The 26,660-nt window shown below is 42.5% G+C and overlaps 1 protein-coding gene and 1 non-coding gene across 3 annotated transcripts in view; one reads left to right on the top strand and one right to left on the bottom strand.

Moving 5' to 3' along the window:
* Nucleotides 1-655: 655 nt before the first annotated feature.
* MYO6 (myosin VI) overlaps nucleotides 656-26,660 on the top strand; it is a 172,449-nt gene continuing 146,444 nt past the window's right edge. For both annotated transcript variants that reach the window (XM_075554867.1, XM_075554868.1), the window contains exon 1: nucleotides 656-883. The gene's annotated coding sequence lies outside the window, so the exon portion shown is untranslated. The remainder of the gene's footprint in view (nucleotides 884-26,660) is intronic.
* On the bottom strand, nucleotides 11,310-11,499 carry LOC142453883 (U2 spliceosomal RNA). The gene has a single exon (XR_012785456.1). It is a non-coding gene; the product is annotated as a U2 spliceosomal RNA (small nuclear RNA).

Here is a 26,660-nt window from a genome sequence, read left to right as displayed (position 1 = left end):
GGCGCCCCCTCCCGGAGCGCGGCCTCGGCCCGGGGGGACAGAGGGGCGGGGTCCCCGGAGAGGCACCGCGGGCGCCCCCTCCCGGAGCGCGTGCCCGCCGCCGGCTCGCCCTGCCCCGGGGGGGTGGGGGACAGAGGAACGGGGTCCCCGGAGAGGGAGCGCCGGGGACGCCTCACGGAGCGCGGCCTCGGCCCGGGGGGACAGAGGGGCGGGGTCCCCGGAGAGGCACCGCGGGCGCCCCCTCACGGAGCGCGTGCCCGCCGTCGGCTCGCCCCGCCCCCGCCCCAGGGGGGACAGAGGGGCGGGGTCCCCGGCGAGGCACCGCCGGCGCCCCCTCACGGAGCGCGGCCTCGGCCCGGGGGGACAGAGGGGCGGGGTCCCCGGCGAGGCACCGCGGGCGCCCCCTCACGGAGCGCGGCCTTGGCCCGGGGGGACAGAGGGGCGGGGTCCCTGGCGAGGCACCGCGGGCGCCCCCTCCCGGAGCGCGTGCCCGCCGCCGGCTCGCCCCGCCCCGGGGGGGGACAGAGGGGCGGGGTCCCCGGAGAGGCAGCGCCGGCGCCCCCTCCCGGAGCGCGTGCCCGCCGCCGAGCGCCACCCCGCCCCGGCCGGCGCCGCCCCCGCCCCTTCGGGCGCTCCGTAGCCGTGACGTGCGCAGCGGCGGAGCCGGGCACTCGGCGGGGTGCCGGCCGGCGGGCGGAGACGGCCCCGGGGAGCTGTCGGAGCAGGAAGCGAGCAGGATCCTGGCCGCCGTGGTCACCTCCCGCTCCCTGTGCCGCCCGCGTCGTCCTTCCTCCCTGCTCCTCGTCACCGCTCACGCACGCCCCCCAGTCTCACTGGCGACAGGTAACCCCGGTGCCGCACACCTGTCTCTGCGCCCGCACCGGTAAGTGCCCCGAAGCTCTTCCCGGCCAGGCCCTGCGCCCGGGCTGGCGGCTCGTTTCCCTTTCCCAGGACGCAGGTGGGTGAAGCAGGTGATGGGCGGCACCGGGCGGTGACCGTGCCCGGGCGCCGGCGGCCGCCCTTCTTCGTGCCGGTGGTGGCTCACATTTCCTCAGGTGGACAATGAGACTCTCCTTTCACGGGCTTATTGTCGCATTTCTTCTCTGGTCTCAGAGGCTCACCACTCAGGTGTCCACCTCTGACTTGGCCACCCCGTGATCGTTTTAGGTTCTCTTTCTGTAAACAAGTGTAACCTTCCGTGCAGGAAGAGTGCGTTTTGTTCTGGGATGTGAGGAGCCGTTTTGTACAGTTTAATCATTTGGAGACTAGGTTGGGACTCTCCAAAGTTGTCTTTTCATTCGTAGATCGCCCAGTACCCAAAGTATGCTTGCTTCTGTCAATACAAGTGGTAATTTCCTAGACTCCTTAAAATGACCGAAGTCTGAAGTTTTTGCCCTAAGTGAGGACTAATTTGTTAATGCTGCTAGTAGAGCATGTGTGTCAGAAATAGGGCTGCACAGTTTCAGAAAACAGACCTTAATCTGGCTAGACATTTTTGGTGGAGAGATGCAGCAAAATCCACTTGCAGCTTTAGTCGCAGGTGAGGACCACTGCCCGAATTGAATAAAAGTTTGGTTTCTGGTGGGGGCATATTTAGCAATACAGCTAAAGATAGTCAGCACTTGAGAGTTTTAAAGTCTAGTAGTCTTAAGGCTTAACAGGAAACGTCCTCGCACCATAAAATGTGGATCTTTAACTTGAGTTGGTAGTGGGTACAGTACAAAGGTTGGCAGCAAAGCAGCATTTCTGTACAAATTAACTAAACTTCATAGATGTCTTGGGTATTGTGGTTTTCCAGTTGGAAATTACTTAGTGAATTTAGCATACTGTCTTTTATCATCAATTTTAGAAACACCACAAATGTTACAAAGTGAGTTATGGCCGGAGCTGGAAACAATACAGCCATTCAAAAATAGCTTATTGACTTTTAAATATCCAGCTTAGTTTGAGTATTTTCAGTCGCACAGGGATCACATCCAGAGTGGTGAATAGAAGTCATTTTTGTTTTCGGCACATTTGCTGTTACCTTTGTATGGCCTGCTTGCATGCTGTAAGTTACATTTGTGTTTTAAAGAACTAATTTTAGAACGCAGTGCCAGTCACAAAGAGGAGGCCTTAGATATAAAACTATGTCCATGATATACAAAGCATGGACGCTCTTCGTTAGTCCTAGAGACATTAGACAAATGGAGTGAGCTCATGCAGCATTTGATGCAAGGGATTGAAAAGATTCCAGCAGTAGTTAGAGCCTAACCCAGGAGGCTTATCTGAGATGGAGTTTTTCCGCCTGTTTATGTTTGTGTGATCAAGTTTTAAAATAACAGTGGCCAGGAAATCTGAGAGAGGCTGGAGGCTGTCCTCTCATCCTGTTGTGACTTCTGCCTGCAGTCTGTGGTATATCATGTGGCCCATTGTTTGGAGGACCTGCGGTATCTGGGTTCCAAGATAGAAAATTTTATAGGTTTGACCTTGTGGAATTCGAATAAATACTAGTACCCCAAATACTGAAACAAACACAGGATCACAAAAGCCAATTTTCACTGTCGGTTGATACTTGAAGCCCTCTCTGATATGTAAAAATGTCAGCTTCAAAAAGATATCTTTGACCTCTGCGTAACTTCTGTGTATTAAAAGTACCATATTTTAAAGGATTGTGAAAAGAACACCACTTTTAATAAATCCCATGCAGTTTAATTGTGATGCTTGTCATAAGACAATTCATAATCATTTCTGAGTCAGTTTATTAGGAGGGTAAGAATGTCACCCAGTTAGCCGGCTACCGTCAGTGAAACACTAACTGAGCTGGTTGCTCTGGAAAATCATTTTTGAGGTGAGTGGTGGTGTAGTCTTAACATCGGGGGAAATGGAGGCTTGGAGAATTAAGCACTTCACTCACGGTGCTGTTTATCTGGATTTATACCCGAAGCTTCTCACCCTGGAGCTTTTGTTCTTTCTCCCAGGCCTGGTTGCCTGGATTTCAGCTCTATTGGTAGATTATTTAAATAAATCTATAGAACTGGTATTATGTTAAAAGAATGTAACAAGAGGTTTCAAGGAAGTACTCGGAGTGGACCTAATTTAGAATTCCGTGTGTGTTTCTTCATTCTTAAGTTCAAAGTCAAAAAGTGATCTCATGTTGTTGATCATTTCTGATATGGTTCCAGAACTATATACATCATTGTGATGACTTTTCCTGATTTATTTATATATTTGGTTTCATAGTGGACTTTATTGGAAAAAGTTGGTGTAAGAAAGCATTCAAATTCAAAAAATTTAAATAAGATAGTAAAATTATACCTCGCAGTTATCACAAATAAGGTGAAGTCTAAATTATTGCCTAAACAAACCTTATTCTTTTGCAAGGCCAAGGCAGGAGATATTGCAAGTGATGCTTTTTATTTAATGGTCTTTAGACGCACTAGACTTGGACTGTAATCTAGTACTAGTTTTCATTATAGTTAAAATGAAATGTTCGTGGTTATGATAAAACTTTGAAATTTTCCCGAAATAAAATTGTTGTCCATAAATACAATAGCTATATTTTAAATATTATGTAATTAGGTAATCCCACGAGGGGGAAATTTGTTTTGAGATTATGATTAAATTGTCACCTCGACTATTAGGACACATCCTTCTTATGGCTCTTGTTTCTTTTAGGAATGTCCCTTGAGCTGTGGTAGACAAAGAGAGCAAAAATGAGCACATAAAGTTGATCTCTTGTAACGGATCAAAAGTCATGTTTCAGTAATAGAATGGAGGTGGGAAAATGAGCAGAAAAGGGTAGAGGATGAATTGGGTAGCTAGAGTTTTAGACTATGGTCTCATTAGTTGGTTTGAACTATTAGGAATTTTGTACCAATATTATTGATTATAAATACAAATCCAGAATCCAAAGGCTTTTATTGAAGGATGATCTATGACATAGCTGTTTGGTTATTATTGTTATTTTTTTGCTATAGATATTTATGAACTTGTTAGAATGAAGTAAGTTCCTAACTTGTATTTTTGAGGTGTTGTTTAATGTGTGGAAGGAACCCTTGGGTGGTACACAAGATTAATGTGCTTGACTGCTTCCTGGAGGCCGGGCAGTTTGCATTCCCTCGGGGGCGCCTCTGACAATTTACCCCTGAAAAGGTAGCCATTGGACACTGTGGGGAACAGTTCTTCTCTCACACGCGTGGACGGCTAATCTCAAAATGCAAGTATTAGATGATATGTTTCTGTTTATGGATTTAAAAAATAAACTCTTTTTTAAAATCGGGAATAAGGAATGACCTGAAAATTTCCCCATTTTAATGCTGAAGTAAAACCAGAAGAACAGACCTGGCATCTTTAGAGCTCTTCTGAGTAGTAAATCTAGAGGAAACGCAGAGAGCCGGTCTCAGGTGAAACCAAAACACTGAAGCACATTCCTTCAGTGCGTAGTCACACAGGCAGCTCCTCCATCCTGAGTGTCATGCACAAAGGCAGGTGGTGCTGGTGGCATCAGTACAGGCATCTTTTGTCTAGATTTCACTTGTTTTATTTGAAATTAACCTCCTGATTATCCTTTCGAAGGCAGTGAATTGTACGTGCTAGTCTTTTTGGTTTCTATTATATGTAAATGAGTCTCTTCCAACAAATATTTACTGAGGGCTTACTGTGTTTGAGATATAATTAAAGGTGTGCACTGGTTCCTCCCTACCTGGCAGACCTTTAGATCTAGGAAACTGAAAGAGTGACTAAGACATAAAATTGGGAGAGAAAAAAAGAGAAGCCCTTCTTTTCAAAATCCAAAGAGGTTATGCACAAGTGAATATCCTACTTGTATGAAGTATTGTTTTCAAAATCATTTTACATACATTTGGTCCTTAACACAACTTGATGAGTGAGATGGGGTTGGGGTGGTGAGTTTATTATTACCTCTGGAGACTGAAGATGAGAAAAATTATGAGACTTCTTGAAGGTCAGCAGAGTTTAGAATGAACCCTCTATTTATTCATTCCCACAGCAGTGACGCCAGTTCTCCACCCTACTGAGTAGTTCTCTGTCGTCTAGATGTTTAGGGTAGCATTTGGTTTGCTGCCATCACCGTGATCTCCAACTCATGGACATTGTGGTAGTTACAGAATCTGGTGTCACTTTGAGAGGATGACGAGTGAAGGGGTGGAGTCTGACCTGTCAATCAAGATATAACCAACGAGGCCTCTGTGTGGGTATGGCCTTCTCCTGCGAAGTGTGGGAACCCTGCATTTTCCTCCTTGGAGGTGGGAATCTTCTCTCTCTTCACTGACTCTCCAAGAGTCTCTCTATTGACAAGACACATGGGGCTGTGCTGATGGCAGTGAGAACCCTGGACCTGGAGGAGCCCCGTGGAAGCCCCTGCCAGCATTGAGATGCTTACAACGCCACTGGATCCACAGGACTTCCCACCCACTGGCCTATGATTGTCCTGCATCCAGCATCATTGCATGTGTTTCATGAGTCTGAAGAGGACATTATAGATTGGTATCAGACATATGGGATAATATTGGACTTATAGACTTGATCTGGACTGGGCTGGGATGTTTTCTCAATATTCAACTGTTCTTGTCTTTAAAGCTCTTTCTTATATACAGATGAATGTCTACAAATTTGTTTCTCTAGTCAACCCAGATGAACAGACATGATGCCCAGTCTTGTGCCATTTCCACAATTAGAGGGTTTTCATGGGCTGATTTTTCAGAATTAGATTACAGGCATTTCGTTCTGATCTATCAATCTTAGTCTGAAAACTGCCAAAGTAGTTTCAAAGTAGTTTTCAAGCTGCACGGTGACACGCGAGCCTCTACTGAAAGAGGAGCAGCAGCTGCCTGTTGGTTCTTTGGCCGCAGTTGAACCTGGGTCTCCTGTACCAAGGGCAAGAATTGTACCACTGAGCCATCACTGGCCCCTATCACTGACTGACTTTGTCTTATGACTTTGATTCACATGGTTTCAGAAATTCTGAAAAATCAGAATCACTCAAGTTATGGTTGCTAAAAACTTAAAAATTAAAAAAAGGAAGGTAGGGGGTGAGCGTGATGCATCATTTTCATTAGATTAATGGAGCTGAGTATTCTAATTAACCTTTCTAATTGGAGAGCTTTTAAAGAAAAGCCAACATTTATTTATTTATTTAGCCAACACTTTTCTAAAAAGGAGAATTATAAAGTACCTTTTAATACCGGGCACTTTGGCATCAAATTTGGTGATTATACCCATCTTTATAAAGAGTCACTAAAATCCTAAGGTGTGTCAGCGTTGGCTCCTGTGTGTGTTCATTCACTCAACAAATATTTGAGCGTGTGCTATATAGGTCAGACACTGTTCTGAGTATTCAAGTCCCGGTGCTGAGTGTCATTTCATTATTGTGTTGAATGAACGTAATTATAGACTCTTCATCGCAGTGTGTCATCAACAGCTCTGATCATGAGGTTGGGAAATAGACAGTTGTCAAAGTGGTATGATTTGAGAGCTACCTGGTAGTACAGTGGTTAAAGTACTTGGCTGCTGACCAAAACTTGGCTGTTGGAACCCACAGAAGTAAGAGGTGGCAGTTTGCTTCTGGCAAGATTTACAGCCTTAAAAAAAAAGAAAGAAAGAAAGAAAAAAGATTTATAGCCTTGGTGTACATGGGGGGCAATTCTTCTCTGTCCTGTAGGTTTGCGATGAGTTGGAATTGACTGGATGGCAATGGGTTGTTAAAAATTCATTTGCTCTCAAATATGCTTCTTCTGATCATCAGTGTGCTGGAGACCATTAGGCCATTGAGATGCGCCCCGTTCCTAGCATCCTTCTGATGAACACACTCACTCACTGCCATCTGGTTGACCTAGTGACCCTGTATCGGGTTTCCAATGCTATGAATCTTTATGGGACCAGCTAGCCTCAACTTTCTCCTGTGGAACAGCTTATGGGTTTGAAACCCTGACCTTGTGGTTAGCAGGCCAACCTGACAATACCACCAGGGCTTTTTTGATAAACACTAGTGTGATCTTTTACCATAGTTTCAGGGAAAGAAAGAGAAAGTTATGGAAACTAAGACCAGTACATTGGTGCTACAAAACCAAAACCAGACACTGCCATCGAGTTGATTCTGACTCACAGTGATCACATGATGCAGGGTGGAGCTGCTCCTGTGGGTTCCTGAGTTTCTGAGACTGTACTTCTTTAGGAGAGTGTCTAGCCCTGGCTTTTTCCTGAAGAGTGCTGTAACCACTAAGAGAGTATAATTTTAATAGCAGCTACAGTTTGAGTGCTCACTGTATGTCAGGTATTGACACCTAAGTATGTTAGTTCAGCTTCAGTGAGGTTGGTATTATGACCCTCATTTCCCCCCTCTTTTTTTTCTTAATCATTTTAATCATGGGGGCTCAGACAGCTCTTTTCAAAAATACATCCATCCACCCATTGTATCAAGCATATTTTTACATTTGTTGCCATCATCATTTTCAAAACAATTTCTTTCTACTTGAGCCCTTGGTATCAGCTCCTCATTTCCCTCCCCTTCCTCCCTCCCTTCCTCTCGAATCCTTGATAATTTATAAATTATTATTTTTTCATGTTTTACATTGACTGATGTCTCCCTTCACCCACTTTTCTGTTGTATGACCCTCATTTTACACATTAGGAAACTGAGGCACAGAGACATCACGTAAGCCGTAGATTGCAGTGAACATTTGGTGACTCTGGAAGCCAGCTCTGTCTGATGCCAAAGCCCTGAAAACTATTTAGCACACAATAGGTACCCACATGGGAGAACAGTATATCCAAATACAGGATTGTAATGTTCTACCAGTACGTGATAATGAACAGTGTGGGTAGAGCGTGAGTGGAGAAAGCTCACTTGAGGAGGATTGGGTCCTGCTTCCTAACTGCGCAGTTCATACTGCAGAGGGCCCGGGGCTGCAGTGTTGTACTTAGGCTCCAAGACTTGCTGTCTTGCTCATGGGTATGAAGGATGCTGGCCTGAAGCAATCCTGACTTTACTCCTCATGGCCTTGATTGCACAGTTTCTCTGGGCTTCAGTTTTGCCTCTGTAAAATGGAGGCAATGATGATGCCTACCTGGGATGGCTCTTGTGAAGACTGGCTTACCTACTAATACATGTGAAGCATGTATCACACTGCCTGGCACATAGTGGGCACGGTTATTGTTACTGTGTTGGATTTGTTGGTCATGTTAGAGCATTGGGAGGTTGGCCACTTACAGGTCGCTCTTAATTTTATATGTGCGTCAGAATTACCTGGGCAGCTAGTAATAAAATCATATGTCACGGCAGAGTGGGTATGATTCAGCCATTGGATTTTAACAAGCTTCCCTGTTTTTTACGTGCACAACAAAATTTGAGAACCACTAGTTCAAACCTTTTTATTCCTCTTGTGCTTACAGAGGGCTTCAACAATAACAACAAAAATTGTTTGGCTTAACTAGGCACTGTGTGGTAGAAGGAAGCGAAATATCAGTTACCGGAATCTCTTCACTGATCTTTCTTTTGAAGCTTATTTGGGATTTATAGCATTCCTCTTTAGAAGACAATGCAGTGTTCTATTTCAAACCTAAAATTAATTGTAATGGCTGTTTTAGCTGTTAACCAGCTTCAGTTGGAAGTGAACTAGTTATATGTGATTCTTAGCAATTATGTGCATAACAATAATATATACTAATACATGTTTACACGAATCTTAAGACCTTTTAAAACTTCTTAATTGGATAGGGTCCTGGCAGGAAAGAGATTTTAATCCTTGATGGTCCAAAAGAAGGTACTATTTACAGAGGTTAGGGAGAACCCAGGGACCAGCGACAATGAGAAGCCCTTCCTTCTCTGGGGATTACCAGAGCCCAGAGAGCTGGCTTTGTGGAGGAGGGCCTGTGGGAGGGAGCTGGGAGCTGTGGCTCTGAGACTTGCAGGAGAGAGGGGGAAGTTCCCCGACTTCCCCTCCCTCTGCCTTCAGGTCTTTGGCCAGTGACTTCATTGCTAGAATCCGACTGAAGAGGCTGGCTGAGGGGCCCAGGCGCTGTTCTCTGCAGGCTTGTCCTCCCAGGATCGGCGCTACACAGAGAAGGGGTGGGAGTCAAATAGAGTGGAGCAAGTGGAGACTAACTAGGGCATTAATTAGATCAGTGGGGAATTTGCGTCATTTCTTTGGTGCATTTAAGCATTGCAATACATCTGCAAAACGCCTTGAACTACTTTTCTTATATTAGTATATCTGCTTTTAGGGCAGACTTTGTCTCCTCCCTCTCCCCCCCCCCCCATATAACTAAGCAATTATTTAGGGCCTTTTAATGTTTTTTATAACCCAACGGGAAATATACTCTAGGCCTGTTTATTTGTGTGAGTGTGTTTTTTTTTAAACAGCACTACTTATAATAACATTGAGATGCTTCGATGAGGTTTTTGGAAATTTTCATCTTTAGATAGCCTTGGTCTAAGGAAATAAATATTTTCTCACATAAAAAGAAATGTCTTTAGTAACTACATTTTTTAAAAAGTTGGCAAGTAAGCTTAACTGGTTCTTTGCCCTTGGGAATTTATAGCTTCTATTTACTTAGACTTTCTGGATACCCAAAAGGCGAGAACGCACCCTCTCTCGTTAACGGTTAATGGAAGCAAGGCTGCCGGGTGCTGCACGCCCCGGCCGAGCTGTGAGAGCGGCGCTCGGTGGCACGGCCTTGCCGTGGCTTTCCGGTCGTGCGCGTCTCCACATCGGACAGCGTGTGCCACTTTGCCGTCACTTGTCGTGGTGAAAAGTTTGAGTTTTCTTTTCTCACAGGTTTCCACCTTGTAGCTTCTTGCTTTTGCAGGTTTAATTGTAATTGTTCTTCCCTCACAAGCTCTTTCAAAGTCACATTAAATTTCCCTGAAAATAGATTGCAGTTGGCTTTCACTAATGCCGGTTTTACTGAGTTACTCGTAGTTCTGACTAAAGGTATCAATTCAGGCTCTTTATTTTGAATACATTGCTGAGGGTTTTTAAAGAAAGTTGTTTCCTTCTTGGACGCGATGGTGCAAAGGGCCCTGGTAGATGACCAGTACTCTCCCACAGACCATTAGACAGCGTCCTGTGATTTCCCTTTCTGCCTGGTGGTCTCAGGAAGAGAAATACAGACACTGTACAGATGGAGCAGGAGCTACTGAGCCCAGGTGGTATAGTGGTAGAGGTCTCAGCTACGGAAAAGAATGAGCCACATTGTGTAGGATGGAGCATATCAATCAAAGAACAAGCTTCTGCCTCTGAGAATTTAACGTGTATGTGTACCTCTGGATCAGGTGCCCTCAAACTACGGCCCGCGGGCCACATGCGGCCCGCCGAGGACATTTATCCGGCCCGCCGGGTGTTTTTGCCCCGTTTGTTTTTTTACTTCAAAATAAGATGTGTGCAGTGTGCATAGGACTTTGTTCATAGTTTTTTTTCAAACTATAGTCCGGCCCTCCAACAGGCCTGAAGGACAGTGAACTGGTCCCCTGTTTAAAAGTTTGAGGACCCCTGCTGTGGATGTATGCATTTTTATATTTCTGTCTTGTCTTTGGTCAAGGAGGCAAACACGTTCTTGCATGTTTGTGCTCGAAAATCACACGTTTAGATATTTTCTTTGTAAGTGGATTTTTTCCTCCCAACAGGGGAGAGTTCAGAGTGCTATGAAATCATTTAAAATCATCTCGTTTGTTTCTATTTGACACTGATTAGGAAGTATCCTGCAGGAAAGAACTGAGGCTGTTTGTTTTCCCTTGGTATGTTCTTCAAATTTCCCTGATTTAAGGATTGAGTTATACCAGAGAGAACTTTTTTTCTGTTCCTTGTTATTTTTTTTCTAAAATTAGATGAGCCAGCTGTATTGTGGCTTGTGGGCATGATTTGCCTCTTTTATTCTTTTGGTCTTCGTGTTTGGGGAGAATGAAGTCTATGCCTTCATAGGGGTTGAAGAAGAATGTGCTGGCTTCTTTTCCTGTGCATCATTGTTGACCTGGCAGCTGAGAAAAGCAAGGTGATTTATGTGTCCCTTGGGATTTTATATAAAATCTTTGCTTGTGTTGCTCACTGAGATGGCAGAGGAAACATTAGTGTAAAGGTTAATGCTTGCCATGTATTCAAATGACTCTTTGGAAAGGCATATATTTGTTTCAGAGACTTTTCTACCATGTATTGTGTTGGTGTTCTGTCTAGAAACTCAATGCTCGATGCTGTAACCAGGTATCACTCTAGATGTTTTAGAAACCCCAAAACAATTTTCAATCAGAAATTTATATTTTATAGGAATAAATTTTACTGAGAAGTCTGTTCTTGTTTTGTTTTTTTGCTCCCCAAAGGGAGTGTACTGTTCCTGGAGGTACCACAATACCAGGTCGATGTGTGGAGTGGGCGCAAGCTCCTATTCCATCTCCTAATTCCAAAAATCCATTTAATAATATATTGTTCTCGGATAGAGGATGTATCAGATATTAAACTGATAAGAACAGATACTGCACTTGATCTTAGCCAAAGGCTGAGAAGCGATAAGAGAAGTCTGTTCTTCTCTCTCTTTTTTTTTTTTTTTTTGAGAAGTCTGTTCTTGAGGACAGCAGCATACATTAGAAATCTATCAACTAATAGTTAAATTTGGTGATTTTATTGAGTGATTGGTGAAAATGGAGTTAGCCTGCTAACAGACATGCTAGTATGTCAAAAGGTGGACAGTTATTTATTGTAGGAACTAGCCCAGAATCTCTTAGACTTTTGTCCTGTTTTCTAGAATCCTGATACAGATTAGAAGTTTAAGAATATGCAGACAGCTGAGCAGGTCAGCATGACTGGGCAGTCAACAGTTTGTGCCAGATGGTTTTGAGAATGGCAACTTGTTTTAATTATGGATTGACTGAGTGAAGTACAATGACCCTTGAACTCCAAACCAAACTCACCCCCATCAAATTTATTCTGGATCACAGTGACCCTTTAGGGCAAGATAGAACTGCTCCTGTGGGTCTCCCGGATGGTACCTCTTCACGGGAGTAGACTCTGTCTTCCAAGGAGGCTCTGGTGGTTTCAAACTTCTGACTTTGTAGGTAGCAGCCCACTGTGCCTTGGGACTCCTTAAAACGATCCTAGAACATTACAATTCTTGAAGGCCAACTGTAAGTCAAACAGTATTTTATAAGGCATTCTTTCATTTTGATTTTACAGCGGAGAGCTTTGAGGTCTAAAGAACTTGCTCCGGTGGCTCAAGCTGCTCCAATGGGATCCTGTTTAGAATTCCAAAGTACCTCCTTCCCCCTCCCCTTTTTAAAGACTTAGATCAGAGCTGTAGGATCTTGTCTTTCTGTAGATAAATAAGCCCCCACCTCCTGAGACCAGGCTCTCCCACAGATTGCTATTCTGCTCAGTGCCCGGCCTCTCCTGCCAGGGACACTTCCTGGACATGCCCAGTCTACATCATTCTTGCCTTCAAAGGCAATTAACGACCACCTGTTTTAATACCTACTCATGTGCCTTAAACAAATATATTCCTATACAATTTTGTGTAAGTCAAATAAAATATCGCATGATAACTTTTTACGATCCTGGGAGAGGCTACCATTTAAAGGAACACTAATAGGTTCTTGGTTGTTTTTTTTTTTTTTTAGTATTTTCTTTTGTAAAGGGAAAATCTTTTTATTGTAAAACAAATGATTATTTTCTAGATTATACTAATAAAACAGGTGTTTTTGTTTTGTTTTGATTTGCACACTAGCTTTGCATAAGTATATCAAACTTGAACCAAACCCACTGCCCTGCGTGAGACTGACAGTCTTTACAGAAGCAGACTCATCTGTCTCTTGTGCCTGGATGGCTTCAACCTTGTGGTCAGACCCCAGACGCCCAAGCCCTCGGCCTCCTTTGCTTAACACAGGTCAAATTAAACACACATTTGATGTAAATAAAAGAGGGCTCCCAAAATTATGCCAAAAAGGAATGAAAAGATCATGGATTTATTTTTCCCATGAAATTTTTGAAGCCCCGATTTCGTGAGAATCGAATTGGATCTTACATTGTGCTTGGTATTGCCAATAAAAGGGATTGGGAAATAAGTCTTGTTTAAAAAAAAAGTCATTTGTTGGATTTGCACTAAAATGTCCTTTACGTTTATGTATGGTAAAAATTTAAGAACCACTGCCTTTGAATCATTTCAACTCAAGGTAGCCCCGTAGGACAGAGTAGAGCGGCCCCACTGGGTTTCCTAGGCTTTGTTCTTGACAGGAACAGAGGAGCGTCGCTTTTTCTCCTGGAGAGGTTGGTAGGTTTGACCTTGCCCTCAGTAGCAGGGCCCTTAGCCACTGTGACACCTGAACTCCTATGCTAAGAAGAAAGGTTCAGATTTAAAGTGCCCTATTTTTTGGCCAAAAAAATTCTCGTGTTCTGTTTAAAGAATAAGAACGAGTATTTTATGTGTCTGAAATAAATTTGCTAAAAACAACAGGGTTTGTTTTTGGGAGACATTTTTATGAAAAATATTAAAATTGAAACACACAAAGAAAGAGAAATGTTTGGAAACATAGTTTTATGTAGCTGTGGTCAATTATGTCAGGTTCCAGACCCCTTGCTAATGAGACGGTGAACCCAGATTCATTGTAATCCTGTTCTGCCCTAAACACTCAACAGAGACGACGCTGTAACCGCCTAATAATTAATAGGTCCATTGCCCTCATTTAGATCATTGTTCTGCCTAACCGCTTCAATTACTGACCAACTTAGCCTCCTGCGTCTAACTCTTGCCTGCCGGCCTTCTGTGGCCATGCTCGGCCTTGGGTCTCTGACTCATCTCCGCCCTGCCTTTTGCCTTGTTCACTTTCCATGTTCTCGCACAACGCCAGACCTTTGGCTCCACTCCCTCCATTCTTTTATATTCTGTCAGTTCCTTGGTTCTACTTCTCATCTTTATGCAGGTTAAAAAAAAATCATCCGCTAGCTTCTTGCCTAGCATTTCCAAACCGTTGTTCTACAGATGTCTTCACATTTCATGTATTCCCATCAAATCCATCTCCAGACAATTGCATCTCTGTTACCCTTGTTTCAGGACGTGGCACCACCTTGACGCACTTTGTTCAAGCTGAGAAGCCTCGTACCCCACCCCTCTTCCCTCCTCACCTGGCAGAGCCTATCCATCGCCAAACCTGGGTGCCTTTCACGTTCTCCTCCCCCTCGGACACCATGTAGTGTAGGTCTTGATAGGTTCCCCTCCGGATGCAGCTCCCGGTGTTTGGTTCTTTTCTTCAGTGTACGTTCTGCTCTGTCGACTGCTTAGGGGTATACTTCAAATCCGATCAGAATAGTTTCTTGCTCGATACCATGCTCCAGCCCTTTATCAGTCATTGCAGAGTCCACCTTTATTTGTGAGATTTGGTACTCACTGTGGCCTGGTGACACTGTCAGATAAACATTAGACTGCTAACCACAAGGTGAGTGGCTCAAAACTACCAGCTGGTCCTTATGAGAAAGACGAGGCTCTCTGCTTCCAATAGTTTACAGCCTCGGAAAGCTTACATAGGAGTACTGTGAGGTGGAATTGAATTGCTGGCAGTGGCACTGGTGGGTGGCCTCATTGCCGTATATACTCGAGTACAAGCTGCCCCGAATATCAGCAGAGGCACCTGATTTTACCACAAAGACTGCATTAAAAAGGTGCTGAAAAACTCGGCTGATACATGACTATGTATGTACTTGACCCCTTTATTTACTGCAGCACCCACCACACTTCTGCTACCCTGCTATCCTGCTATTCCATGAGAATATTTGGGAACAGTCAATTCTCATGGAACAATTTCCCATCTTTTTCCTCTTGTTCAAATAGACCCATTCATTGCCTGCTCTGCTCTCTCCTGTAGCTAGTTGAATCTATCTGGGACCTCTTGAATTCAGTCCATGTAGCCTCCCTAAATTTAGTATTTGGAATTACACTTGTATTATGTTCATCAGAGGTATGTGATCGATCAGTATGAATATATTCGTTTAGTTGCCTGTACGCTCACTTAATTGTGAATGACTTGAGGGCCTGAACTACCCAGCGAAAACTTTGCCAGGTTTTGTAAAAGAGTAAGAGTAGCTGATACCAAGGGCTTACATAGAAAGAAAATTTTTTGAAAACGATGATGACAACATATATACAAATGTGCTTGCTACAATTGATGTATGGATTGTTAAAAGGGCTGTAAGAGCCCCCAATAAGATGATTTATTAAAAACAAAACAAAACCCTATGGTGGTTCTTTCAAACAAACAAACAAACAAACAAATAAAAAAACAGTCTCAGGAAGCCATTGTATTCTTAAAATGTTCAGGACTCCATAATGATTTTTATTTTACATGTGCTATATCTATTGATATTTGCTGTATTAGAAATTCAGTATTTAACCCATCTAAAAAGAATAAATACATGTTAATAAAAATAACATCTATTTTATAAAATGTAACTCTTTTCCAAAACAAAAAATGCGAAGGGAGGCGCTGTTTTTGTCAATCTCTTCAGTGCCTGGCTTAATAGACGGCAGTTGGATTCTCATCTGCTGATGTGTTCAATTTTTGTTGCATGCTATTGTTTTGATTGAAGTACAGTGTATGAAGAAAATGTGGGAAAGAGAGAGTATTTATTTAACCCATTCAGATGATTAGGAATGTTGGGCTGGTAGTCACAAGGTCAGCAGTTCAAGCCCACCAGCCAACGTGAGGCTTACTGCTCTTGGAAAGCTATACAGCTTCGGAAGCCCACAGGGGCAGTTCTGACTTGCCCTAAGGGAACACTTTGAGTCAGAATAGGCTCAACGGCAGTCAGTTTTAATTTTTATTCAGTTAGTTACAGGACCAGATGAATAATTGAGGTATTCCAGCATGTATGATCATCACCATATATAATAACTTTCTTTAAAAATGCTCTAGGAGAGGGAGGGAAAAAGAGGAGCTGACACCAAGAGCTCAAATAGAGTAAATGTTCAGAAAGTGATGGCAGCGTAAGTACATCTGTACATATGCTTTATAGAATTAATGAGTGGCTTGTAATAAGAACTGTAAGAGCTCCCAATAAAATGATTAAAAAATGCTCTGATTAAAATCAGTATCATTAACTTGGCATTTAGGAGAGCATACGATTTAGAGACTGTTTTAGAGAAATTTCTTTAAAAAAAATTTTTTTTTGGTGTGAAATATTTTAAACATCTTCAGGTTAGGAGACAAGAACATGTGAGCCCATGTCAAACAGTTATCAACTCAGAATTGTCTTATGTTGCTCTTTTCATTCTAACTATTATTCCTTTGATGAGGCCCTGCCAACAATAACAACAATTGTGAATCTTATCCCAGATGTCATCTCATTTCATCATCCATAGGTAATTGTTTGCAGAGAGATTGTTTCTTAAACTTATAATTAGGTATATATAATTAAGTCAACTTATCCAAAATAAGCCTGAATTAAGTTTTTAAAAGTGTGGCTTCCACAATAATAAACAAAAACTGAAAACAGCGCCCTTTTTGAATTTACTTGCTTTATTTCTCTTTCCTTTACCAGTAAAAGAGAAGGCTGTGTTAGCTGTTCCTATTTTATTCTCTGCTTACTTTTTAATTCACAGCAGTATAATTAAAAAAATCATTTTATTGGGGGCTCTTGCAACTCATCACAATCCATCCATCTATCCATTGTGTGAAGCACTTTTGTACATTTGTTTCCCTCATCATTCTCAAAACATTTGCTTTCCACTTGAGCCCTTGGTATCAGCTCCTCATTTTCCCCCTCCATCCCCGCTCCCTCTTCCCCCATGAGCCCTTGATAATTTATAAATTATTATTATTTTATCATATCTTACACATCTGTCATCTCCCTTCACCCACCTCTCCGCTGTCCGTTCCCCAGGGAGGAGGTTATATGTAGATCCTTGTAATCTGTTCCTCCTTTCTCCCTCACCTTCCCTCTACCCTCCCGGTATCGCTACTCTCACCACTGGTCCTGAGGGGTTCATCTGTCCTGGATTCCCTGTGTTTCCAGTTGCTATCTGTACCAGTGTACATCCTCAGGTCCAGCCAGATTTGTAAGTTAGAATTGGGCTCATGACAGTGGGGAGGAGGAAGCATTTAGGAACTAGAGGAAAGTTGTATGTTTCATCATTGCTACCCTATACCCTGACTGGCTTGTCTCCTCTCCGCGACCCTTCAAGAAGGGTATGTCCAATTTCCCACAGATGGGCCCTGGGTCCCCGCTCCACACTTCCCCTAATTCACAATGCTATGAATTTTTTTGGGGTCTCTGATGCCTGATTATCTAATCCCTTAGACGCCTTGTGATCTCACAGGCTGGTGTGCCAGCGGTATAATTTTTGTCTCACCTACGGTGCTGACACGGATTCCATTTCCAAATCCATTGACTTATTTTCATTTGTCATCAGCTTCTTTGGAATTATTTGATGATGTTGGCAATCCTTTCTTATTGAAATTCTTTTCTTCATTTTGGCTTCCCTTGTTACCTTGAGGTACTTTCTACCTTTCTGTGTACGTTGTCTCCATTGCCCCTCTTTCTTCCTTGAAAATGTCAGTTTCTGGCCTGTGTTACCTTCTCTTTTACCCCTCTACTCGTTAGTCTTTACTTTGTAAGACTCGCTCTTCCTTTATTTTTTTCCTCTTCAGATTTTCACTTTTATCTCCTATAATGGTCACTACAGTACTTGGTGTGTGATGGCCTTGTTGCTCTCATCCCTGCTCACGGGGAAACCACTGGAAGCTTGTTCCCTGTGTAGATGCATTTTGGGCTTCCTCTGTCATCCACAGTTTTCTGAAAAGCAGGTGTTCACAATTTAAGCCCGAATGCCCTTCTCCCCTTTGGATTTGGATTCTATTATTTGCAATCTTTGGATCGCTCATGTTGGTGTGCTTCTTCCATGTGGGCGTAGTTAACCTATCCCTTAGATGACAGCTTGTTTGAAAGCTAGCCTTTAAGATCCCAGACACTGTTTTTTCTGATAGCCAGGCACCATCTGATTTCCCACCAGACTTTGCTGTTGCACTCATATCGTCTTCTGTGTTTCCTTCAGGAAGGCATGGATTCCGCAGGGCCATGTCGTAAGAACTAACTGTTCTTAGATTGGAACAGAATTAAGTTTGGATCCCCAAATCCATTTCTATGAGGAGCTACCCCCAAAACTGGAAACAATTTTTCAAAGCTATGTATTATTATTATTTTTTTAATTAAACAAATTTATCACTTTCAAAGTACTCTCCATTCACTTGATATATTTGACAAATCTGCAATTCCATTCTCGGAAACATTTTTTCAAACTCATCTGTTTGGATGGCCCCTCCCTCGTGTTTTTCTTCACCTCTTCTGTGCCCTTAAGTCGCTGTCCTTTCACTTCCCTCTGTATTCGCAGAACAAAAACAAGTCACTTGGAGTGAGGTCAGGTGAGTAACGTGCGTGGGACAAGAGAGGCATGCTGTTTTTTTCTCAAACCTGGTGAACTGAGATGGCTGTGTGGGCAGGTGCGTTTTGTGGTACAAAACCAGTCCCCCATCTGCCACAATCAGGTCTTTTTTGTTGGACACTTACTACATCTTTTCAGAACCTTTAATGTAGTGGTTATCAACCTGTGGGTTGTGACCCCTTTGGGGGTTGAACAACTCTTTCACAAGGGTCACCTGATTCATAACAGCATCAAAATGACAGTTATGAAGTAGCAACAAAAATAGTTTTATGGCTGGGGGTCACCACCACAACATGAGGAACTGTATTAAAGGGTTGTGAACCACTGCTCTAATGAGAAAGCTTAATTAACAGTTTGACCTGGTGGAGTGAACTCCACATGTACTAGGAATCAACATTTTCTTATGTTTGGGAAGTTGACAGATGTTCAGAATGTTTTTCATCAATCGACATTTCACCTCTTCTGAAACGAGAAAACCACTCATACACTTGAGTTTTTCCCTTAGTGCTGTCCTTGTAAGCTGTGTTCAACATCACGACAGGTTCTGTGGCATTTTTCTGAACAGGAAACAAAAATTCACAGCTGCACACTCTTGTCTTTAAATTGGCCATCACAAAACGAAGTTCAATCGAAACTGCTTTTATGAAAAAATTCACTGTGACCAGAGAGAACCTTCCCACTGGGGCACTAGCTCAGAGTGAGTTGCTCGATGCACTCCTACTGGCAAAAACGCATACTATGCAAGCAAGAATCTGCCCAGCACCATTCTGGGTTTTTTGGTGGCACCGCCTTGTATATCTTTGTTTTCTATCTGCCTCTGCTTCACCTTAGAGATACCTTTATTTTTGCTGTTCCTTTAAAAAATGATTATTTTGCAACACTCTGTTTGCTAAAATGAGATTATAGACAACAAATTGCAATGTGGGGGCAGTGCTAGCTTATTAGAATTCTTTTCTGCCATGTGGGAGACCTGGGTTTGATTCTTAGCAAATACACCCCCATGCACAATCATCTGTCGGCCAGTGGAGTCTTTCATGTTGCTATGATATTAAACAAGTTTCTGCAAAGCTTACAGTCTAAGACAGATTTGGAAGAAAGGCTTGGTGATCTATTTTTAAAAATTGACTAATAAACAATCTGGTTACAGTGATCCAATTGACAACGACTTGTGAGGATGACACAGCATCAGGCAGCGTTTTATTCTGCACTCATGAAGTCACCGCGAGTCTGTGGTTGACTTGACCACAGCTGACTGGGATAGGTGCATGTCATCACAGCTTATGCTGTATTCAAGTTATGATGAACCACATTTAGGCTTTTTTAGCCTCTTATTGTTAGTAATATGTTGTTACAATGCATAGTTTGCTGATGTTAGCATTATTAGATGTAATATTTTCAACTGCAAAGGACAAAGGCCTGATCTGTAAAGGTAATAATAATAATAACTAGAAAAAAATGAGGTATTCTGCTTTATGTCAGAATTAACTGACAGAAAAGTTGTTGGAAAGGAACCATGTTGTAAACTGAGGACAGCCTGTATTGGAGGGTAAGTCAAAAAGGATTTTGCAAAACCATGGAAGCCTTTATTAAACAGAAATATAAACATGTGAATCCACGAGGGTTCAGAACATTGGTGGAAAAGTGAAATGAGAGGAAAATGGATTTTCCCATGCCCTGCCTGACGCTCCTTCACAGTGCTTCTGGTCGTATCTTCCGTGTGGGCCGGTGGGCTTGCGGAGGTGGTGGTTCCTTCTCTCGCTGTCCCTGGAGATCCCGTGTTTGATGGGCACCACTTCTAAACGGCAGTCTCGGCGTCCTCGAGGGACCCAGACCACGTTCCTCTTGGGCGTTTCTTGTGTTTGGGGAACTGAAGTCTGAAGGGGCAAGATCAGAGTTGGAAGGTGAATGGGGTAGGGTTTCTCAAGAGAATTATTGTAGGTAGGACAGCCTTCGCTACCCTCAAAGAATGAGTGAGCAGGTGTGAGTTGAATGGAAAACATCTCCTTGTACACCTTTCCCCCGAACGAAAGCAGCTTTCCACCTTCGTAACACTCTTCGTAGCCCCTGTGATTGCCCTGGGCCCTTCAAGAAAACTGTCAAAATTACTCCTTCGGAGTCTCGAAGCACACTTGCCATGATGTCCTCTTTGCCTTGACTTTAACTTTCCAAGTAGATCCCCAGGAAGTCACTGTTTGGATTTGCCCTTTAAGTCATCCCAATGAGCCTACCAGCTCACTACTATTCTAGCTCATAACAGCCCTTTGGACAGAGTAGAACTGACCCTGTGGGTTTCTGAGACAGTAAATGCTGAAAATCTCTGTGAGAGTAGAAAGCCTCATCTTTCTCCTGTGGAGCTGCTGCAGGTCTCCAGCTGTTGACCTTGTGGTTAGCAGCCCAATAACGAGACTAAGACAAGTGGATTACTGAGAGAACTTGTCTGCTGCTAGCCACATGAGCAGAGCGACATGCTTAAACAGGGTTTTGTTGGTTTTGTTTTTAATGCAAACTGTGTACGTGGGTTTCACTAGTATTCTTCATTTTATCTCCAGGTTCTAATAACCCATTGCAATGCCGATGTAGAACTCACAGGCTAAATGTATGGTGAAAGGCTCTATGGAAGAAGCTGTCAGGCTGCAATGCCAGTCAGAAATATGTGGCAGTTGTGCTGTGTAGTTGCTGCTGTTAGTGCTGTGGAGCCGCTCTGACTCACAGCTACCCGCTGTATAGCACAACAAAGGACTGCCCCGTTGGCGCCGTCCGCCCTCATCAGCCTTCCTGGGTTGGAGACCATTGTTCCATCAACTCTGTCAGTCCACTCCCTGAGGATCTTTCTTTTTCCCTGACCCTCCACTTACCAACCACAGTGCTCTTTCCCAGGGCCTCATCTCTCCAGTTAACACGCCAAACTACATGACGCAAAGCCTTGCCATTCTCCCGCCTCAGAATTTGGGTGGCACTTTTTCCGTGGCAGCCCTGTTTGTTCCTTTGGCAGTTCACAGTACATTTAATATTATTTGCCAAAACTGTGATTTGAAGGCATTGCTTCTTCTTTTGGATTCTATATTTATGTTAGTCCGGGTAGACTAGAGAAACAATTCATTGACATTCATATAGGTATAAGAAAGAGCTTTATATAAGAGAGCAATTTTATATCGAGAAAACATTCCGGCCTAGTCCAGATCAAGTCTATTTTTTAAGTCCAATATTAGCCCATATGTCTGATACAGTTCATAAATTCCTCTTTAGACTCATGCAGCCATGCAATGATGCCAAATGCAGGAAGATCACAGACCAGTGGGTGGAAAGATTTTTAGGTCCAGTGGCAGTGGAAGCATCTCAGCCCTGGTGTGGGTCTCCACATTGCTCTTCCAGCTCCAGGGCTCTGGCTTCATCAGGATGCCTCCATGTGGCTTGTCAACAGGAATGTGAAACAGAGAGACTGTGTCGAGCCTCCAGGGAGGAAGATGGAGTTCCCAGAATCCTCAGAAGGTCATGCCCACACAGAGGCCTCATTGGCTGTGACCTGATTGACAAGCTTTACTCCCAACTCCTTCGCTCAAGCTGACAGGAAATTATGTAACTGCCACAATATTTATTGTCCAGCTTTTAAATACAAATGAGGTGTTTGAAAATACAATGGAAAACAAACAAAAAAGACAACGGGCTGTTCAAAGTGCATCTTAGTCTTCAAATGACATCTTTGCTTTTTCACACTTGAAAGAGGCTGTTTGTTGTAAATTTGCCAAATATATCACTTAATTTCTTTATTGCTGTTTCCATGACTTCTGATTGTAGATCCAACGTCTAAAATGAAATCTCTGACACTGTCAATACTTTTCCCCTTTGTCATGATGTTGCTGACTGACCCAGTTGTTTTCTGTTTTCTTTATGTTGAGGTGTATTCTATACTGAAGGATGTAGTCTTTTGATTTTCACTGATTCAAGTCCTGTTGACTTTCAGTAAACAAGGAGATATTATCTGCATATTCCAGGTTGTTAATGAGTTTTCCTCAAATTAGGAACCTCTGTTCATTTTTATATAGTCTGGATTATAGTTTTGGAGTGCTTGTACAGCATATTGATTGAATAAGTATAGTGCAAGGATACAACACTTATGTGTATGTTACTTGATTTTAAACCACACAGCATCGTCTTGTCCTGTGTGAATTATTGCTTGTTGGGCTGTGTACAGGTTCCTCATGAGCATAATGAAGTGTTCTGTAATTCCCATTCAATGTAATGTTAACTGTCATTTGTGATCCACACAATCAAAATCCTTTCCATTGTCAGTAAGAAAGGGCTAAATTTCTTTCTGGTATTGCCTGCTTTTAGTCAAGACCCACCTGTCATCGTGTTCTCTCTCATTCCATTATCCTCTGGCAAGCCCAGCTGGATTTTCTGGTAGTTCCCCTTTGAACTGCTGCAACCATGTTGCCTTATAGTCAGCAGAATTTTACTTGTGTGTGATATTAATTTTGTCACTAAGTTAGACTCCCTTTCTTTGTAATGAGCAGAAATAGGGGTTTCTTCTGTTGGTTGGCCAAATAGCTGTCTTCCAAATATCTTGACATAACGTGTGTCTAGTATTATAGCTACTTGTTAAAACATCACAGCACCCTTGAATTCTTAGGGCCTGTGTTCTGCCAATGCCTTCAGTGCAGTTTGGACTTCTTCATTTAATACCATCAGCTCTGAATCATATACTATCTCCTGAAATGATTGGATGTTGACACATTCTTTTTGATGTAGAGACTGCGTGTATTCCTGCTGGCGAAGTGAATTATTAAAAGTGCCTATTCTAGCCAAAGTCTCTAAACTCCCACCTAAGCACCTATCCCTGCACCGTTGTGGGAAGGAAGTGGGTAAATATCCTGATCGGATTCACTTGTAATTGTAAACAGGATTCCCTAGGATGTCATCCTGCTGAATATAAAATGAGACCTCTGAGAAGTAGAAGGAAGGGTCTTATTACCAACAAGAGACAGGACAGAAGCATGCCTTCTGGACCAGAAATCCCTGGTGCCATGAACCTTCTGGATCTAGAGCATGGCTACAACATCAGAGGAGCAGCAGCAGAACCAGCAGTCAGAGCATGGAACAACCTACAGAGCAAGTTGAGTGCTTTTGTGTAGGAGGCTGGCTGGTGGAGTAGGATGCCACTGGGCATTTAATTGGGAAGGCTGGGCGTGCTGACTCAGGAAGTGAAGTGGGCTGAGGCTTGCTGGAGTAGGATGCCTCTGGGCCCTAGATACAGGGAACTGGGTTTGCTGATCTATGGCGCTTGAGCCGAGTCCCTTTGGGTTGAGGCTTCCAGTACAGTGCTTATGCCCCTTTGAGCATCTATTAGCAGACTTGAAAAGACTTTGTAACGTGCTGATAAACAACTATACTGGGCATTTCTCACTGTCATTACAACTTCTGTTAATAAATTTTTAATTGTACATTTTGTCTGGATCTGTGTAGCCACTGAAATGGATAGTAGAACCTAGGGAATAGCGAAGCCTAATTTGGACAACACAGTTCCTTTTCGGATCTTTTGATCTCTCCTCTGCTGTTCAATATTTGGTCCACAGAATACCCCAATAATTAACCTCAAGACTTGGTTTTTTTCTTCAGTTCTTTAAACTTAAAAAATCCTGTGTGTGTGTGTGTGTGTGTGTGTGTGTTTTAATTACAACAGCTCTTTGGGTATTATTATATTTTGTCTTGAACTGCCCTTTGAAATCTATTCAACACTTTTACATCATCATTTTTTCCCCTTTGACTTTAGTCCCTCTATGCTCAAGAGTAAGTTTCAGGGTTTCTTCTGACATCTATTTTGTGTTTTAGTCATTTTCCCTCTTTTAATAACCTTTTTTTCCCTTCATGTAAGGTGTCCTTGATGTCATCGCATAACTCATCTGATTCTTTGGTCATTAGTAACCACTGTGTCAAACCTGTTCTTGAGGTAGTCTGGGTCAATTTAGGTGCTATGTATTCAAGATTGTGCTTTGGCTCTTCAGGACTTGTTTTAATTTTCTTTAGCTTGAACTTGAACTCAATTATGAGCTCTTGATGGTTGGAATCTGACCATGTCCTGATGGTAATTAAGCTTCCCCATTGTCTGTTAATACAGATGCAATCAGTTTTATTCAAGTGCTTTCAGGTACTTTCGTCTTGTGAGGCCCACATGTATAGTAGCTGTTTGTATTGTATTTACAGTGAATTAGCCATTGGTCATGCAAAATCTTATCATGTCATTTCTTGTGTAATTCTTGGCACCACAGTTAAATTTCCTACTAACAATCCTTTGTTTCCTGCTTTGGCATTCCCATCACCAGTAATTACAGTGAATCTTGATCAAATTCAGATTGCAGATATTTGTAAAAATCTTCATTTTCTCCATCTTTGGCGCTAGTGGCATCTGCATAAAATTGACTAACTGTTCTTTTCAGTGGCTTTCCTCGTATGCATGTGGGTATGATCCTGTCACTTACAGTGGTAAGACTTCAGGACAGCTCTTGAACTGTTCCTTCTGACAATGAGTAGGACATAGGTCCTCTTTAATTGGTTATTCTGGCATCGTTGCTCAGATGATTTTCCAATTCAGAATGACCAATACTCTTTTATTTCACTTTACCAATGCCTAGGATATTTTTCTTTATGTTCCATTTTATTTATGATGACTTCTGATTTTCCTGGAATCCTACCCTGTACATAATAGTAGTTGTTGAGATTAGTAGTGGGTGTTTGCAACTGTTTTTGAATCTTGCCTTGTCAATAAATGTAAGTCCTGAGAACCTTGTTCTCTCCACATCATTAAAGACGACTGCACTTTGTGGAGCCAAACCTCCCTTGGTGCTGTTTTGAGTGCCTTCCATCATGAGCACTCGATCAAGTAGTGACCTGCTGCCATTAGTAAGTTTCTACTGGACAGTTTCTTTTCTTTCAAGCTACAAGTAGATCACTGGGTCCTTCCTCTTAGTCTGCCTTGGTCTGAGAACTCTGCTGACACCCACCCACCATTGATGACCTTACTGGTATTTGAATTGCTAATGACATAGCTCCAGAAGCACAGCAACACCCCAGACAACACAATATGGCAGACGAGTCAGTCTATTCGTTATCAAAATTACAGTGGGTTTTTTGGGCCTCCAAATCTGAATCTCTGTGTAAATAAAATGTAAGGACTGAAAATTAGCTAGCTAAAATAGAACTGGGATATTGAAGTTTACATAATTTTATAAAACAATGTTAATTTTTCTCATTATTCCTCTCTACAATATAAATGAATATTTGGGATCACTTTCCAAATATTTCTGTATTAACATAAAGGTGACAGAATTTTCATTTATTAATGTCTGGCACAAATTAATACAAATATAGTGTACTTCTCACAATGTCTAGGCCAGAGCTTCTGGCTTTTCACTGCCACTGAGTCCATTTCAATTCATAAGGCAGTGCAGACCTGCCCTTTTGATTTTCTGAGGTTGAAAATCTGCATGAGAGCAGAAAATCTCATTTCTTTCCTGTGCAGCCGGTGGTGGACTTTGAACTGCTGATCTTCTGGAGAGCAAGCCAAGACGGATCCATAGAATAGACCTCTTAAAGCCTGGGTCTTGGAGTGGTGACTTAGTGTTAGATAATTTCATAAGTCCCCAGTTGATTCCAGTGTGCAGTTATCTCTTCTTTTATGTTAAATCATGAAATTAAAACTTACAGTCAGATAATGAGTAAAGTCTCAATGACTAAAATAAATTCAGGTTTTAGACATTAAGTATTAAAATGTGTGGTGTCCTGTGGAGGAGTAACCAAGAACAGATATTATAGCGGATACTTAGGAATTATTTACAATTTTTAAAATGGCATACTAAGTACAAATTTTGCAGAGTAGAAGTTCAAGTCTAGTTGAATCAGCTCTGTTTCCTGGCAGACCATATCTACACCACACAAAACAGGTTACTCATTGTTTTATCCTTCTCTCTCTCTCTCGCTCTCTTTTTCTAATCCTTATCTTAAGGAGCTCTGTAGATGAAGTTTCTGTAGCCTTGTTCTGTCTTCAGTTTCTCACTTAGGAAGATTCTTTTTGCCTAACTTAAATTGCTCCGTCTCTGTAACCTATCTATATGTGCATCTACACATATAAATACATATACGTACACAGATACACACATTTTTATTCCTGATCATTCACATACTTAAAGATTGAGCTAATTAAACAATTTTAATGTAAATTGCCCAATTTTCATATGCTTTCTCCATAATCCAGT

This window comes from Tenrec ecaudatus, chromosome 7 (assembly GCF_050624435.1).
Source record: "Tenrec ecaudatus isolate mTenEca1 chromosome 7, mTenEca1.hap1, whole genome shotgun sequence".
NCBI lineage: Eukaryota > Metazoa > Chordata > Mammalia > Afrosoricida > Tenrecidae > Tenrec > Tenrec ecaudatus.
This window is presented reverse-complemented; position numbering and strand designations above follow the sequence as displayed.